This window comes from Cryptomeria japonica, chromosome 10 (genome assembly GCF_030272615.1).
Source record: "Cryptomeria japonica chromosome 10, Sugi_1.0, whole genome shotgun sequence".
Classification (NCBI taxonomy): domain Eukaryota; kingdom Viridiplantae; phylum Streptophyta; class Pinopsida; order Cupressales; family Cupressaceae; genus Cryptomeria; species Cryptomeria japonica.
In genome coordinates this window covers 130,730,627-130,747,735 of record NC_081414.1, presented here as the reverse complement: position 1 = coordinate 130,747,735, position 17,109 = coordinate 130,730,627, and positions in this window count along the sequence as shown.

The window sequence follows — 17,109 nt, the reverse complement described above, 5'->3', positions numbered from 1 at the left end:
AAAACCATTAAAGTCTTAAGAAGACTTTAAGGGAAGCCATTAAGTTTGAAGACTTTAAAGCCATCAAGCTTGAAAACTTTAAGGGAAACCATTAAAGGCTTAAGAAGACTATAGAAGGAAGCCATCAAGTTTGAAGACTTTAAAGCCATCAAGTTTGAAGACTTTAAGAGAAACCATTAAAGGTTTCAAGTGGGTGAGGATAAATAGGATTTTAAATAAATAATTTATTTAAAATAGTTGTGCAACTTGCATTTGTAGGAAAATGCAAGTGGGTGGAGGATAAAAGTGATTTAAATAAATGATTTATTTAAAATAGTTGTGCAACTTGCATTTGTAGGAAAATGCAAGTGGGTGGAGGATAAAGGTGATTTAAATAAATGATTTATTTAAATGTGAGAGGTGGGATTTTGGGGGAATTTAAATAAATATTAATTTATTTAAATGTGAGAGAAGATTTAATTAAATAAATATGATTTATTTATTTAATTAATGGTCTGAATTTCGTTAAGTGAATTAAATCAAATAAATTGAATAATTTATTTAATTAATAGGAGAAGAGGGTTAAGATGAATTAATTAAATATATTAATTTAATTAATTATTGATTGATGGTTAAATAATCAAATAAATACTAAATATTCATTTTAATTAAGTGGACAGATTTATGTGACTACACAACTTTACTTCAAGCAAGACGTGTTTTCAATTCAGTTGACTAGGATTTCAAAGTTCCTAGTTTACAAAATATTTTGCCTTCGAAATTAAAAAGAACACTATGACTGTTGGAGCAACATCTCCAAATAGCTAGATCGCATTGCAATGGCAGATTAAAAAGAACAAGTGTTTTTCGTGCTTGGCACACTTGTGCAAAAAAGTCGGTCGAGTGGTCCTACTTCTAACACACACTATCCTTTCCCTTGGCTTTCGTGGTCCTAGGTGCAAGAGAAAAGTGTTAGTAACACTCAAAAATTTTATCTTTTTAAGAGAGGCCTGCTAAGAGACACATCACTCTTGGGAACGACCTCGCGCGGTAAATCCTTCAAGCCGCTATAGAAATCAGGTGAGAGCGAAAGTTGTAGCCTTGGGTATAGCTATTCCTGCAGTGTAATTGGCCGAAAGGACAAATGGGCCCCACCACTAGTTACAAGGCTCTTAAGTGAGTCACTGCAGAATGAACTTATGTCCAAAAACATCGAACATGACTAAACACCTTTAAGTAGTAGCCTACCCGTTCTATTGATTGAGGATATTTGCGATATAATTTAGTGCAAGAGCATAGATGGTTTTGCTCCCAAGATACTCACCATACATATTTCCTTGAGTAGAAACATAGCTTTTTGAAAAGTCACTTGTGACTTGATAAAAGTGGTGACTCCCCCATCATAGGGATCATCTATTTTTTATGCTCGTGTAAGACTTAGTAGATCACATCCTTACCTGCCACGGCGGGATTCATAAGGTATGTAGTACCAAAGTCGAAGAAATATCAAGATGTGGGCTAAATTTATCACAACTGGCCATTTGACCTTAGGGATAAAAAGTGTTTGAAGTGTGTTCATTTTAGTCAAGACCAAGTGCAAATTGAGCCGACTTTAGGCTTTGGAAATACACCTTAAAAATACATCTAAAGGAAGGGTCATATAAAAGTCCAAGGATTGGATTGATCTAGACCCATACTCATTTGTGCCTTTGGGGGCAACATTCTTGTGTTTGTATGCTTGCTTTGTTTTCTTGTCAAAGAAACATCAAAAGAAAATCACTTCCAAAAACAAAGTATTCATCCAACCAAACACATCAAAAACAAAGTGCAAACAACAAAAGAGTCAAATTTTATGACCACTCTTCACATCTTGCGAAAGAAGAAGCGTCATCAGAATATCAACTTGAAAAGGAGACCATTAATCTCAAAGGCTTTGATCGAAAGGAGGAAATTCTTCTATATAAATAGACAAATCTTTGTCTCACATAGATATTTTGAGTCACATGCATCTCTACCTTCAAGGCAAAATAAACGAAATTGATTCAGAGACATTGAACCGCAGAGCTTTTATGCAATATAGAGCTCTGAGTTATCACAAAAACCAAGGAGGTAAGATTAATCCCAAATTTTTCCAAACGTCTGTATCACATACAACATAGCTCGAGAAATACCACCAACACCCGAAAGGGAAGAGGTAGAGTTTGTCCCATTTGTGACACAAAGTTTTTATTGAAGTTGAAAACATTTTCATCCATCATCTTTTTCATACATCATCACTTCATCATCAATCCGTTCAAACTCTCAAAACATTAAGAGGTTCTTGTCCCCAAGTTCTCTTTTAGATATTGCTTGAAATCAAAAACATCACATCACTTTTTAGATTGTTTCTACATCTAGGATAAGCTCATCCTAAGAGACACATCTACACAGGTTAAAACTAGTTCATGAGCGAATCCTCTCATTACTAGGTAGTTCAATCTGTAACACATCTCAGATTTCTCTACACCTTATCACATCAAAACTTATCAAACAAGCAAGCAATTCAAAGAAGGAATTTCGGTTACATCTACCTTAAAAGTGCTAGAGATCCACATGCAACACAATTCACCAACCATCAATCTCTCATTTCATCTACAACTCATCATCATTTTCACACAACTTCAACAAAAGCTTGTAAAACAAAATGGCCCAAACCCAATCACAATCAAGGCAACGAGAAATAGAAATGGAAGAAGAAGAAGAGGAAAATATCAATGAGTTTCAAGAAGCAATTGGAGGAAATGTGAATGACGAAAACCCCAGTACTCCTACTCCTGCAACAATAGAAAGGGCTCAGTATAACCCTCTCTTTAACAGATTGTTTGACGAGATACTCAAGAGCAATGTGGATGCTCACTTCTTAAAACTCGCTCAAGAAGGAGCAAAACTCCCCTCTGACTTTGATCTTGCCCAATTAAGACAAGCATCAGAAAGACAAAGTCGCCATGAAGAGGAAAGAGGTAGAGATCCCATCAGATATAACATTCCTCAAGGTAACCCACCACCTCCTCCTCCAAATGAAATAGAGATGTTGCAGCAACAAGTCGAGAATCTCGCCCAACAACTTCATAGTGGTGTCAAAACTAACCAATTCTCACTCAATGACATATGTCCCTATCCTTTTGATAGGAATCTTTATATGCCACCCTTTCCATGAGGATTCCAAACACCCAAATTCAAAAAATATAGAGGAAAGGGAGATCCCTGCGATCATGTCAGAGAATTTCATTCCGCTTGTCTCGAAGTGGCATATGAAGACACATACCTAATGCGCCTTTTTCTCCAAAGCTTGGGAGGAACAACCACATCATGGTTTTCCCGACTATCAGGTGGCATTAAAACATTTGAGGAACTCATCCAGAAGTTCCTAGCTCATTACTCTCATAACATTGAACATGACATCACCATGGCTGATCTGTGCAACACCAAACAAAAACCAGGTGAACTATTCTCAGTATTCCTGCAATGATGGCATCAAATGTCTAGTAGATGTTCTCTTCAGTTACCTAAATGAGAACTAGTGGAAATATTAATTCCCAACTTAAACAAAGAAATGGAATTTCACCTGGATGTCAAAGACACAGACTCTTTTAATGATATGATCACCAAGGGTTTGAAATGTGAAAGGGCACTTATCAAGAAAGGACTCATCAAAATCTATAATGAACCAAAGGATGGTCCTCGCCCACGCTTCAATAGTGATAAACCAAGCTTCTAGAATAAAAACAAGAATATCGTCAACGATGGGGTTGTGGATGCCAGGACTATACAAACTTCACAACCTGTGGTTCGGTTTGTAGGATAGAATCCTCCACCCCAGAACAACACAAATGTTCCTTCAAATCAAAGTCGCATCACATCTCACAATGAACCAAGACCTCATCAGCAAAAACAAAAATGCACATACACTCCCTTAGGGGAACCCATCGAAACAGTATTGCGACAACTCATTTCTCAAAATTTGGTCACCCTACAAAAAACATCAAACTATGAACCTCACGTCAAACCTGCATGGTGGAGAGATACTGAACACTGTGATTTCCACCAAGGAAGAGGACACAAGACAAGTAATTGTCACCGATTGAAAGATCTTATTCAGGATCTTATTGACCGAGGAGAAATTGAAATTGAAGGACATGACCCAAAAACAACATATAATGATCATCTGATGTTCAAAAATCCACTTCCATCACAAGATCAAAGGGGTCCTTCCACTTCTAGGTGAGGCACTGATACCACTGATTATACACAGGCTGCGTATAATTACACCGTAAATCATCTGTATGATGTCAGTGAACAAGTTGCAACTATAACCTTCAAAAATCCCAACTCAAATTGCAATGTTGTTACACGTCATGGCAAGGTCACCATAAAGGCAGCTCCATAAGGCACCACCTCCATCCCGAAGCAATACAATCTTGTGGAACAATTAGACAAAACGCCTGCGCTTATATCCATTTTAGAACTATTGCGCCTATCGCCATCCCATAAAACTATCTTGGATCAAGCACTCCAAGAGGCGTCAGTCCTTGCAAACCTAAATACAAACCAATTTCAAGCCATGGTTGGAAGTCTAAAGTCATCACCTTGTCTCACTTTTTCCGAAAGTGACAACTCTTCCTTCCAACAACCTCATAACGCTTCGCTACACATTGAAGGCTTTATCAACCAGCATAGGATCAAGAGAGTCTTGATAGATAATGGAGCAGGCTTGAACATTTGTACACTACAGTTGGTCACAGCATTGGGATATGCAATAGAATCAGTGGATCCTCGCAAGAAGATCACAATCAAAACCTATGACGATGCGGAGCGTTCCTCCAAAGGAGTTGTGGTACTACCAATCCGACTGGGCCCCGTGGTAAATCACATCATCTGTCAGGTTCTGGACCTTCCTCTGCCATACAATATATTGTTAGGAAGACCTTGGATACATGTCATGCAAGTTGTTCCATCTACCTACCATCAATGTATCAAGTTCCCACATAACGGTGTAGAGATCACAATCCTGGGCGATGCAAATCCCTTTGCATATTGCCATAATATCAGCCATCAACTAGAGATTACTGTTCCTAATAATAGGGAAGCCATTTCCTCCACATCATATATAAGTCTCGCCTCTCTTGCCAGTTCAAACACCACTATACCCAAGCAAGAAAAGCTTAAAATGAAAATAGCAGAGGAAGGTCCTGGGGAATACAACTTGAGTCAACTCTTTTGTGTAGGACAAATGCCCACTTCTCCTAGAACACATGGTAAACCACAGCAGTTACTCTAGCAACCCCTAATCATGTCAGTGTGTGCTTTGACACCTTTCATCCTTGGAAAAAGTCAAGAAGAAGAAACCCAAGATGAGGACTTAGCGGAATGGATCTATAAAGATCCCATCACCACTGATATACCGCAAGTTGAACTTCCTACAGATCAGTATGGAAAAGGTCTCCTCATTATACAAAGAATGGGGTATGATGGTCAGAGTGCTTTAGGATATTGCAAACAAGGACAACATGAACCTCTGCTGCCGAAATTAAAACCCAAAGGTAATATAGGCTTAGGCTTTGAAAAAGAGATCTTTCCTAAACTCAAATTCAAAGGAAAACCTAGCAAACCATTATGTCAGCCTATTGCAAAAAGGACACCTTTCATTATTAAAGCAACATCGAGCACCATCACAACTGCCCCACCGAGGCTCAGAATCCCAACACCACCGTCTACAATACCAATCATCCCACCAATCAAACCCGTAATCCCATCTGTAACAGCCATCACATCCATAGCACCATTAGCAGTAGCAACTGTATCAGAATCCGTAGCAACCATCAAATCAATAGTACCATTAGCAGCCACAACTGTATCAGAACCAGCAGCAGCATCCATGGCACTAGCAGTTCCAGCAGAAGCCACTGAGTCAATATTACCGATACTCCCCATACCAGATCCTTTAATCCCCATCGACCTTCCTGTAGCACCAATCACTACACAGGTACATCAACCCATCACACCTGTAGTATTTAACTCAAAAGACATCCTAGTATGGTATAGTAATCGGATGCTGGAAAGTGACTCAGAGACTGACTCACATGAGTGGGAATTTGATTCTGTACAGCTTAACACCTTCAGATGAGGAAGACACATCACTACCTCCACCACGCAAAGACATCCCTATTTACGGAGAAGCACAGATAAAGACTTCTTGGGTTCTTGAGCTGGAAACATCTTCCACAGACCCTGTGTCTCATCCTACACCTGATTCTGACAGGGAGAGTACCATTAACGACCTTCACCATAACATCTTAACCCTCACTGATACATCTAATGAAATTAACCTAATCAATGAAGTAATGCCCATTATTCACCCTGAACTCATCAAATGGATCCAACCAAATCCCCCATGCCTTGACTTCTTCCAAAATGATGAGGCCATCATTGACATTTTGGAATTAAGAGATAACCTACCAAGCAGGAATCACAAAGCTGGATTCGCCATTGAACTTAATAGCGCAGCATACTTCAGGGTGGATGCCAAACCTTTTAGCTGCAAAAATATAACAATAAAACATGGATCTTCCAATGAAAACCACACTGTGGCATTGTTTGATCCGACAAAAGTAAAAAGAAAGAGCGTATCCAATGGTGAAAACCTCTCTAAGGTGCCTGAGGATGAAGGGTTTGACATTCTCCCTGCTAGTACACAACGGGAATGATCAACGATTCTCATCGAGGAAACCAAAGAATACAATGTGGGGACTCCTGAAAATCCTCATCTCATACATATGGCATCTCTTCTCACTCCAGAGGAACAGCCTAAATTTATAGAGTTCTTTCAATAGCGTTAGATCAACTTTGCATGGTCATATGCAGACATGCCTGGGCTTGATCCTGATTTAGTCATGCATCACCTCACTGTAGCAGAAGGAGCCAAACCTGTCAAGCAGAAGCTTCGTAAGATGCATCCTCAAATTGCAGTACTAGTCAAAACAGAACTCAAGAAACTCCTAGATGTTGGTTTCATTAGACCAATTGATTATGCAGAATGGATCTCTAACATTGTGCCTGTCGGCAAACCAAAAGGGGGCATCCGCATTTGTACTAACTTCAGAGATCTGAATAAGGCCTCTCCTAAGGATGACTTCCCCCTGCCAAATATTGACATCATAATGGATCTGACAGCAGGACATGCCATGCTTTCACTCATGGATGGCTTTTCACGATACAATCAGATAAAGATCGCACCAGAAGATCAACATAAGACAGCCTTCACCTGTCCGTGGGGCACATATTGCTGGAATGTAATGCCTTTTGGTCTAAAGAATGCAAGAGCGACCTATCAAAGAGCCATGACCACAATCTTCCATGACATGATGCATACTATGATGGAAGATTATGTGGATGACTTACTAGCAAAATCACTCACCAGAGAAGGGCATCTCCATGTCTTAGATAAAATCTTTGATAGATTGGAACAATACCGTGTTCGACTCAACCCAAAGAAATGTGTCTTTGGAGTAACCTCCGGGAAGCTTCTAGGATACATTTTCTCAAGCAAAGGCATTGAGGTCGATCCAGCAAAGGTCAAAGCAATCATGGACATGCCACCACCAAAGAATATCAGTCAGCTAAGGACATTACAAGGATGGCTTCAATCCATCCAAAGATTCATTGCACAATTGGTTGATAAGTGTCACCCATTCACACACTTGCTACACAAGAACATCCGCTTTCAGTGGGATGCCAGATGCCAGCAAGCATTTCAAATGCTTAAAGACTATCTCATGAATCCATCATTGTTGATCCCACCAGATCCAAGTAGGCCATTGTTACTCTATATCTCAGCAACAAGTACAGCATTGGGTGTACTACTGGCACAACATAATGTAGAAGGAAAAGAGTGTGTTGTTTACTACATCTCTCGCACACTAGTGGGCTATGAACTCAATTACACGCCTATTGAGCGAGCTTGCCTAGCAGTAATCTTAGCAGCCACTAAACTGAGGCACTATATGTTAACACACAAAGTACAAATCATTGCAAAAATTGATCCACTCAAGTATTTAGTCAGCAAAGCAACATTGACAGGACGCTTGGCCAAATGGGTGATGATTCTAAGTGAATTTGACATCAAGTATGTAGATCGTAAAGCTATCAAAGGGCAAGTTATTGCAGATCAGTTGGCTAATGTGCCTCTCATAGGTGATCATCCTCTCATTTCCAATTTTCTAGACGAAGAGATATTCATGATCACAACAACACAGCCATGGAAATTATACTTTGATGGTTCGTACACTAGGCATGGCTCGGGGGCAGGCATTCTGTTTATCACACCTCAAGGTGATAGCATCCCAAAGTCTTACAGGCTCACATTTCCATGCACCAACAACATCACAGAGTATGAGGCCTTGATCACGGGACTCAGGTTAGCCATACAATGGAAATTACAAGAACTACAAGTATATGGCGACTCCCAACTAGTCATTCGACAAGCAACAGATGAATATCAGACAAAGGATGATAAACTCATGCCATACAAGCAAATGGTGGACAATCTAAAGTCATCATTTACTACAATTTCCTTTGAGCAGATACCTAGAGATCATAATCGAGCTACTGACGCTATGGCTACCATCTCATCTCTCCTAGATCTTCCACAGAATTCAACACGCTACGAGTTCTTGGTAGAACAGCTTTGGATTCCCGCTTATGATATCCCCAAATCCGAAATGATATGTCACCTTGTCAGTTCTGAATCCCCATGGTACGGTGAATTCTACACCTATCTCCATGATCACACCCTTCCTCCCAACCAATCAAATAACCAACGTAAAACCTTCATTCGCCAAACTGCTCGATATACCATTATTGTTGAAACCCTATACCGTCGCGGTCTTGATGGTACTCTCCTTCGATGTCTGGAACCAAGTGAGATAACAAAGGCTTTGGAAGAAGTCCATGAAGGAATTTGCGGGACTCACTCAAGTGGTCCGTCACTAGCCAAGAAACTCCTGCGCAATGGATACTATTGGCCCTCTATGGAAAAAGATTCCTACTACTTTGTCAGAAAATGCAAGAAATGTCAAGTTCATGGCGACCTGATACATGCACCAGCCCAGGAACTGCAACCAATCACAACAACATGGCCTTTTTGTCAATGGGGCCTTGACCTTGTGGGTAAGATTCATCCATCTTCATCCAATGGCCATAAATTCATTATTACCACCACCGAATATTTCACAAAGTGGATCAAAGTTGTTCCACTTACCCAAGTCACCGGCAAGCAGATCGCCTCATTCATCCTCAATTACATCATCTGTCGGTATGGTGTGCCCATGTCCATCATCACAGATAAGGGTCTTCCTTTCAAAAATTAGGATGTCCGTGAACTTTGTGAGAAATTTCATATCCAACACCGCTTTTCCACTCCCTACTACCCACAAGGCAATGGTCAGGCCGAAGCATCCAATAAAAATATATTGAGGATCCTAAAGAAGACAGTCAATGATGTCGGTCGTGATTGGCATGTTCAATTGAATCCAGCACTATGGGCATATCGAACTAGCATTGGAACCCCTACAGGCGCAACTCCCTACTCATTGGTCTATGGTGCAGAAGCTATCTTACCTATTGAAGTCGAGATCCCATCACTATGGGTTTCCTTGCACAATCTAATAGATGATGAAGCGTACAGAGTCTCATGCCTCGAAGACTTAGAGTTACTTGATGAGAAGCGACAAGCTGCATACAACCATCTCAAAGCCTATCAGCAGCGCATGAGTAGAAGCTACAATCACTGAGTTAGACCTCGTACATTTGAGGTAGGTGATCTTGTTCTTTGAGAGAATCCTCGCAACCAACCAAACAGAGAACATCAGGGCAAGTTTGCATCAAACTGGCTGGGCCCATATGTTGTCACTGTTGTATTCGGGTCCGGGGCATATTAGTTGGCTACATCAGAAGGAGAACCGCTCGCAGATCCAGTCAACAGCATGCACCTCAAACGGTTTTATACCTAAGTTGTATAGAGCATCAGGCTCCCCTGCATACCAGAAAATACCAAAAACATTCAGAAAAATGTCCTGAAGAAATACAAAAACATTCAAAAAGTAAAAGAAAAATCATGCATCCAAACGGTGAACAACCACTCCGGTGGCACCTTGGGTAAGTGCGATGGTGAAAACCTGGCAAATAGGTGCCACTCGTAAAAAAAAACTATGGCTCCAGCATCTTTCAAGCTCGTTGCGATCACATTCATGCATCCACACATCCATCCATCTAAACCATGGCTTGTTATTTGATCTGCAATAAACAGATAGTACTTCATGCGTCTTGCATCCCACTTTTTCATAGTCATGTCTAAACTTGGGGGCAATACCTCTCAATCTAGTTGGTGGAAGTGGATTCTACATTACTGGTGATTCATTGGGTAAAACATTCAAAAATGTCTCACAAAATCCAAAAACATTCAAAAATGTCTCACAAAATCCAAAAACATTCAAAACAATTCAAAATCCAAAAAACATCAAAAAACCATTGAAAATCACACAAAAACATGGCAACACTTTGTACACACTCATCTGTGCAGATACAAAACAAACATTGACATAATACTCACACAATGACCATTTACCAATCAAACCACACAATCAACATCAACAAAATCGGAAATTGTCTTTAACAAGGATGCATCCTTCCTTACCAAAACAAAGACAAAAAGTGATGTTTTCTTTGACAAGAAACTTATGTTAAGCTATCAAATACTTGGTTGATTTGTGAGTACACTCATTCGTTTATCTGTATCGGGATCTTTCAGCATTGTTTATGTATCTTCGGTGCCATTCTGATGAAGTTCTGGGGCATGTACTAATGGTGTCTACGTGGGAAGTTCACCAAGCTACGTGATCTTATGCCAAATGCAGTCATAGATCATTACGGCTTGCTGACTATAGCATATACCTTGACCATATGGGCATGAACCATTACCAAGGATCCATATTATTTATTCTTTATGTATATACTATTTGTTTGCAGGTACATTGCTCTTCCTTTGGTTCCTCCTCCCTCATCCAAACTAGATAAAGGTTTTTATCTCTTAGTATGGTATGCACTTGTCTCAGGATATGATCAGCATAAGATCAAGGAGGACGATCCAAGTCATGCATAAACGAAGATAATCCTTGTCTGTTCCGCAAGCAATACTCTGGTCGACTTGACCCTTATATCAAGTCGTTTGTATTAACTTGCTATATGAAATCCATGTAAGGAATACTCAAGTCATCTTGAATCATTATGTCAAGATGCTTGTATTCTCTTCCAACATTTTAAAGCTCAATGATGAAAATAGAGCACTATGGATCATCATTTCATCTCATTTGTTTATATCTTGCATTCCGTTGCATATCACCCATTCATTCATTCATTCATATGTAGGCTTTATATGCAAAAGTGACCATTAAAGCTGGTCTTGGATACAATCACGACCGAGTACTCTGATACATCATCAATGCATCATGCAAAGTCTTAAAAAACCTTGCATTCCTCATGGTCATATCATCATCGCATTTAGGTGCATCTTGCATTAAGTCCATTCATGTCATTTTTAACTTAACATTGCATATAGTTCATTTTTGACATTAGTTTTCATTAATCATTTGCATCATTGCATCAATCATAAATAATTAGATTCATTCATGGGATCAAATTGTCTTTTGATTGTTTTAAAATCATTTACTAAGCATTCATTTAGTGTCAATTATCCATCATCATTTCATCATCCTTTATCATTTGTTATTGCATCAATTCATTAGTGAAAAAGTGCATTCCTTCATCCATTATTAAGTATCTTATTATGCTCATTTTAGGATTCATTCACATTGCATTCATTACCCTCTTTTTTTGCATTAAGGTGTAGTTATTAAAACCATAAGTTATAGTATCATCACATTATCATTTTTACTTAAATCATATTTAAAAGCATTTTAGAATCATAAAACCATTTGTTTCCAAAACACATTGGTTCATACCATTTTATATATATCCATTATACATATGCATCCATTTAAACATTATCATATAAACATTTGTATTTACATTTTGTTTATCCATATTACATTCATCTAGATGCATATCCATACATAAAATCATTCATTCAAACATTGCATTAACATCATCGCATAAATTATCATTGCATAGGAAAAACCAAAATCCTGTTCATAAATCATCATAAGCATACATCCTCATCATGGCATTACATACATAAGGCATTACATCAAAAATCAAACAAAATCATACATATATAAGCCTGCATTCATATGTCAGTATCCCACATCATAAATCATCATAACAACATGCATATAAGAAACATCTCATCAAAAGCATACATATACACATATCCATCTAAGCAATAACTCATCATCCTGCATAAACATCCATACATATCAACTGTATATCATCAAAATATGGGATCTCCTCATATATATCATCTCATATATCAGAGTACAATGAAGTCTACAAAATCGGCTACCAAGAGCCATCCAAAATACAGTCCAAAAAATAAACAATGATATAATACATATATGCAAAAATGTTCTCTCAAATGCCAATCTGGCTAGATGTTGTACCACCATCGCCACCTGCTCCACCAATGGTGCCCGCACCACCTGATCCATCTCTTCGTGGAGGCCTCATCAAACCACCACTCACTCCTGCATCCCCTAATCTCTCCCTCCGCAGAGGACCCATCACACCCCCACTACTCTGCACCCTCTGTGATCGCTCTGATCTGGCCTGCCGCATCTGAGAATAGCTAAGAGCTCGCTGACTAACTGGCACCACCTGCTCATATAAACCCCGCCAGTAGTCTATCTTCGCCTGTGCTCGCCGCATCTCCCTCATCACCTCCCCCGTAGGCCCCTGTGCTCCTACTCCGACCCGAACTCTCTCCTACAACTCTGCCAATCTCTCCACTACACTATCTCTCTCCTACAGCACCACCACCAGCTTTGACTCCCGTGCAAATAGCTGCACATCCCTAGCTGCCACCTCCGCCTCCAAATCCTCTACCCGGGTCTGCAAGTGTGCTATCATATGATCTCGAAGATCTCCAGTGGCTCCCTCCCCAGTATCCATCGCAGCCTCACCTGTACCACCCTCTCTAGTAGCTCCCTCCACTCTGTCCATTGGGATCTCCCTCTCCATCCCCCTCCCACTCAACCGAACTCCTCCCTGTATCAATGGTCCCTGTGATATCTGTAGAGGCAGTCCACCTCTCCCTCTCCACTGACTCCGCATCCCCACCCCACCACCTCCTCCACCTCCTCCTCCCTCTCCTCCTCCCCCTGCCCTCGGTCCTCGACCTCCTACCCTCCTTCGTCTCCGTCCCCTCTCATCCTCAAAATTCGGGATTGGCTCTGCTGGATCAGATATCTGTAAGATCGGGTGCGCTGCCCGGTACTGCGTGTACTCATCTGACACTCCTGCATCCACGACCCTCGATCGTATATCTCACGGTCTCGCCTGTAGCATCTGGAACTCCGCCAGTGCCTGATCATACGGTAGCACTAGCCCCCATACGTACCTCTCCCGAATCACCCGAGCATACTCCCCTGATCCACTAGGCAGTCCCTGCTGCCGTCCAAACTATCTCAGCACTCTCTCGAGCACCTGTCTCTCCACATGATATGAGGTCCTCCCAATGAGGAATCGAGTCATAAACACATATGGTAGTGCCTTTGCATCATCATTTCATGGCTCACACTTCAAATATGGTCGCCATATAACTGCATCCAGATCGTCTAATGCTCGCCGCCACCACTCTAGCTTCCCTAGGTGGGGCTGACTCATCATGCCGCTATACATGAACATGTACGGCTGATCTACTGCATGGAATCTCAGACTCACCGGTCGAGTCACTGGTAGGTGCTCCCAGGCCCAAATATGCAGCAGCGTCACTCCCACTGCTAAAGAACCCCTCCCCCGATAAACCACCTCATGGAGCTCCTGGTACAGGTGCGCCAGCACGCACGGCCCCCACGCAAATCGGGTCCCCTCGGTAATCATCATCTCGATCACCTACCCCCACCCCACGGCCAAACCATGTGATCGCCTGTCTGGACAAAGAAGTCCTCCCACGATACCTGATAAGACTGCTAGAAGAGGCTCATATAACGCCGCTATCTCCTCCCAGGCAATCGAGCCATCAATAAACACGTCCTCATCAAAAATCCTCTGAACTGCAAGGGTCCCCCAGGATCTGTCATATGTGACTAGCTCCCCCCGAATCGGAATCTGCAAGATGCGCCACACATCCTCTAGGGTCACTCTCATCTCCCCCTATGCTAGATGGAAGGTGCATGTCTCGTTGTGCCACCGCTCGGCTAACGCTGTGATCAAACCATGATTCATCTGAATCATGGGCATGTGCATCAACTCATACAATCCAGTGGCAGCAATACAATCAATCTCCGCCTATGTCAATCGATCTCGCAACCCCTATGTCGCAGGATGTCGCTCGTGTAACTGTAACACGCCCAGCTCCTCCTGCACATGGACATTCATCAATCATCATCAGTTTTTTTGTTTTCAAACTTTCTTAAAGTTTCAACCTAAACTATCAACAGATACTTTGATCAAGTATCTTCGGGTCTCAACAGGTAAGCAATCATGGCAACCTAGACTTCAACAGGCATTTATCCTAATGACCTAAGTCTCATCAGGCTGCTATGGTTCAAAATAACTCCCACTTCACATCGCCATCCATCCATCATTGGCATGGGGAGATTTTTCTTCATCCAAACTGGGGCATCTCTTTATCCTAAAACAAAAGCGTTATTATACTAACAAAAGTGTTAGTTTCTCAACAATAGCGTTACAACCCTAACAAAAGCACTCAATAAGCTATCCAATAGCACTCAAACTACAAATGCGCTAAAACCACTACACAGTAGCGCTAATTAAGATCAATAGCGCTCAATCAAGCCCTCAATAGCGCTTCTTTATCAATAGTGCCTAAACTTGCATACAATAGTGCTAAAACATTTCAAAAGCACTCAAACAATGGGGCAATAGCGCCATTGCGGCACAGTGTGTGTGGGAAAAGCGAGACTAGGTTAACATGCCCTAATCCTACCTTTTGACACACATTACGGAATATGAAAGAGCCTAGAGATATCGCACAATTGGCTACTTCTTTTTGTGAAAGAGGGAGCCACAGGATATCTATTAGGATTTCTATTCCCTTATTGAAATTGTAAGATCAAGTAATGCAAGTTCAAACCCTAATCCAAAAATGCAAGTATGAACTAATAACAAGATTGCAGAATTGAGATTAAACAATGAACAGCTGTAAATACAAGGATGAAATAAGAATGCAGATGTGTACCCGGAGTCAAAATCGGACTGAAAATGTTCGGGACGGGGGCGCGGGCGCCACTGTCCTGAAAACTGCACCGAAAATTGTTGTTCTGCACTCTGGAACACTGTCGGAAAGTTGTCTGAAAGCTGTCTGTCCGGAGGACCAGGGCACCCAGCGCCTCTGTCCCAGGGACCAGGGTGCCCAACGCCCCTGTCCTGGCAGGACCAGGGCGCCCAGCGCCCCTGTCCCAGTCTTCTGCTCTGCAATTTGATACAGAGTGTTGTCTCGACCTTCTCTCTCCGGATTTGTATCCCGCGGCGTCATCTGAATCCCGAAACCTGCAATGATATCTGAAAAAGGGTGTATGGGCGGCTACATAGGGTTTTGCCTTAGTCAAACCCCCGCTTCGATGATTTCCACCTCCACGAATAGCCAAGTTGTTTTGTAAAATGTATTGTGTGTGCAGACCTAGTGTGTGTGCAAGGTCCAAAAATGCAAGAAAGCAAACTAGAGCAACCTAGAAAGTAAACCCTAATTGCTTGTAAATGATAACGTAAATGCTCTAAATCAAGATGCAAAGTGATCTAAAGCATGAATAAATGATGTATTGAAGCTTATGTAAAGACATGAAAACAACATGAAATCATACCCAACCCTCAAGGGAGGAGTACAAGCCAATCTTCAGTCGGTAATCTCCTATTGTTCTTCAATGTCTTACAAGCCCTAAGTGGATGAATGAATTTGATAGATGCTTGATAGAAGGATGTTGTAAGATGTTGAAGTCTTCAAAGATCTTGCTCTTTCGCTGCATATGAAGTTCCTTAAAACCAAAAATCGGATCCCTTCAAATGAAGAAAGAGAGCTCTTATGTAGGAAACCCTAGATCGTAAATTCGTATTTTGGCCGACCTAGAGATTGAATATCCCGCCAATTTCTTCGGGTTAAGCTTTATTTTATGATTGGATCGTGCTCCTAAAATTTTGGGAAAAATGTCTGGGACCATGTGCACTCCAGGCGCCACGGTCCTGACAACTTTTCACCAAATTTTCAGGGCCGTCGGATATGATGATTTTAGAGAGAATCCCGAAGTTACAAGTGATTTCGAGATGTTTTGACCCCGAAACCAAGCCCCCAAGTTTGAAATAGGACTTAATTAGGGTTTTTGATTGAGTGATGTATTGGAGGAATAAAATGCGAAGGGCGCGCTTTAGTGAAAGGGCCCAACTTTATGATGTAGAGAATGATGAAATAGGACCTTAGACCTAATTAATTTGATTAATTAAGTGCTAAAGGGGAAATGCCATGCAAAGTGCAACTGGGCCAAGGCGGGTGCTAAACTAGGTGCTAAATTGTACTGCTTTAGCAAGTGCGTACAATTTATGACGCTACACACAGTAGCGCTAGTTCATGGAGCAAAAGCGCCAAAACCATAGTTCCAACGCTCTTGCTCTGACTCGACTTGGACTCAGTAAAAAGCCTACCAAAAATGCGTAAAAATTCAAATTTCCAATTTACGTACCGCTGGTCCATAGTCGTCTGGCCGCTGGAACCGTCGGACTCGCTCAAATCTGTGCTCGGTAATCGGTATCGGCATCCTGACTGTTGTTCGCTCCTCCAAAAGGTCACTATCAGAGCTCTAGTTTCACACTGGTCACGATCACAAATGATCCTGTTTTCACCCCATTTATACCCTTCGTCGTCACCGTAACTTCCCCCCGCTCACCGTTGTGGTCCCCGTGAACTTCCTG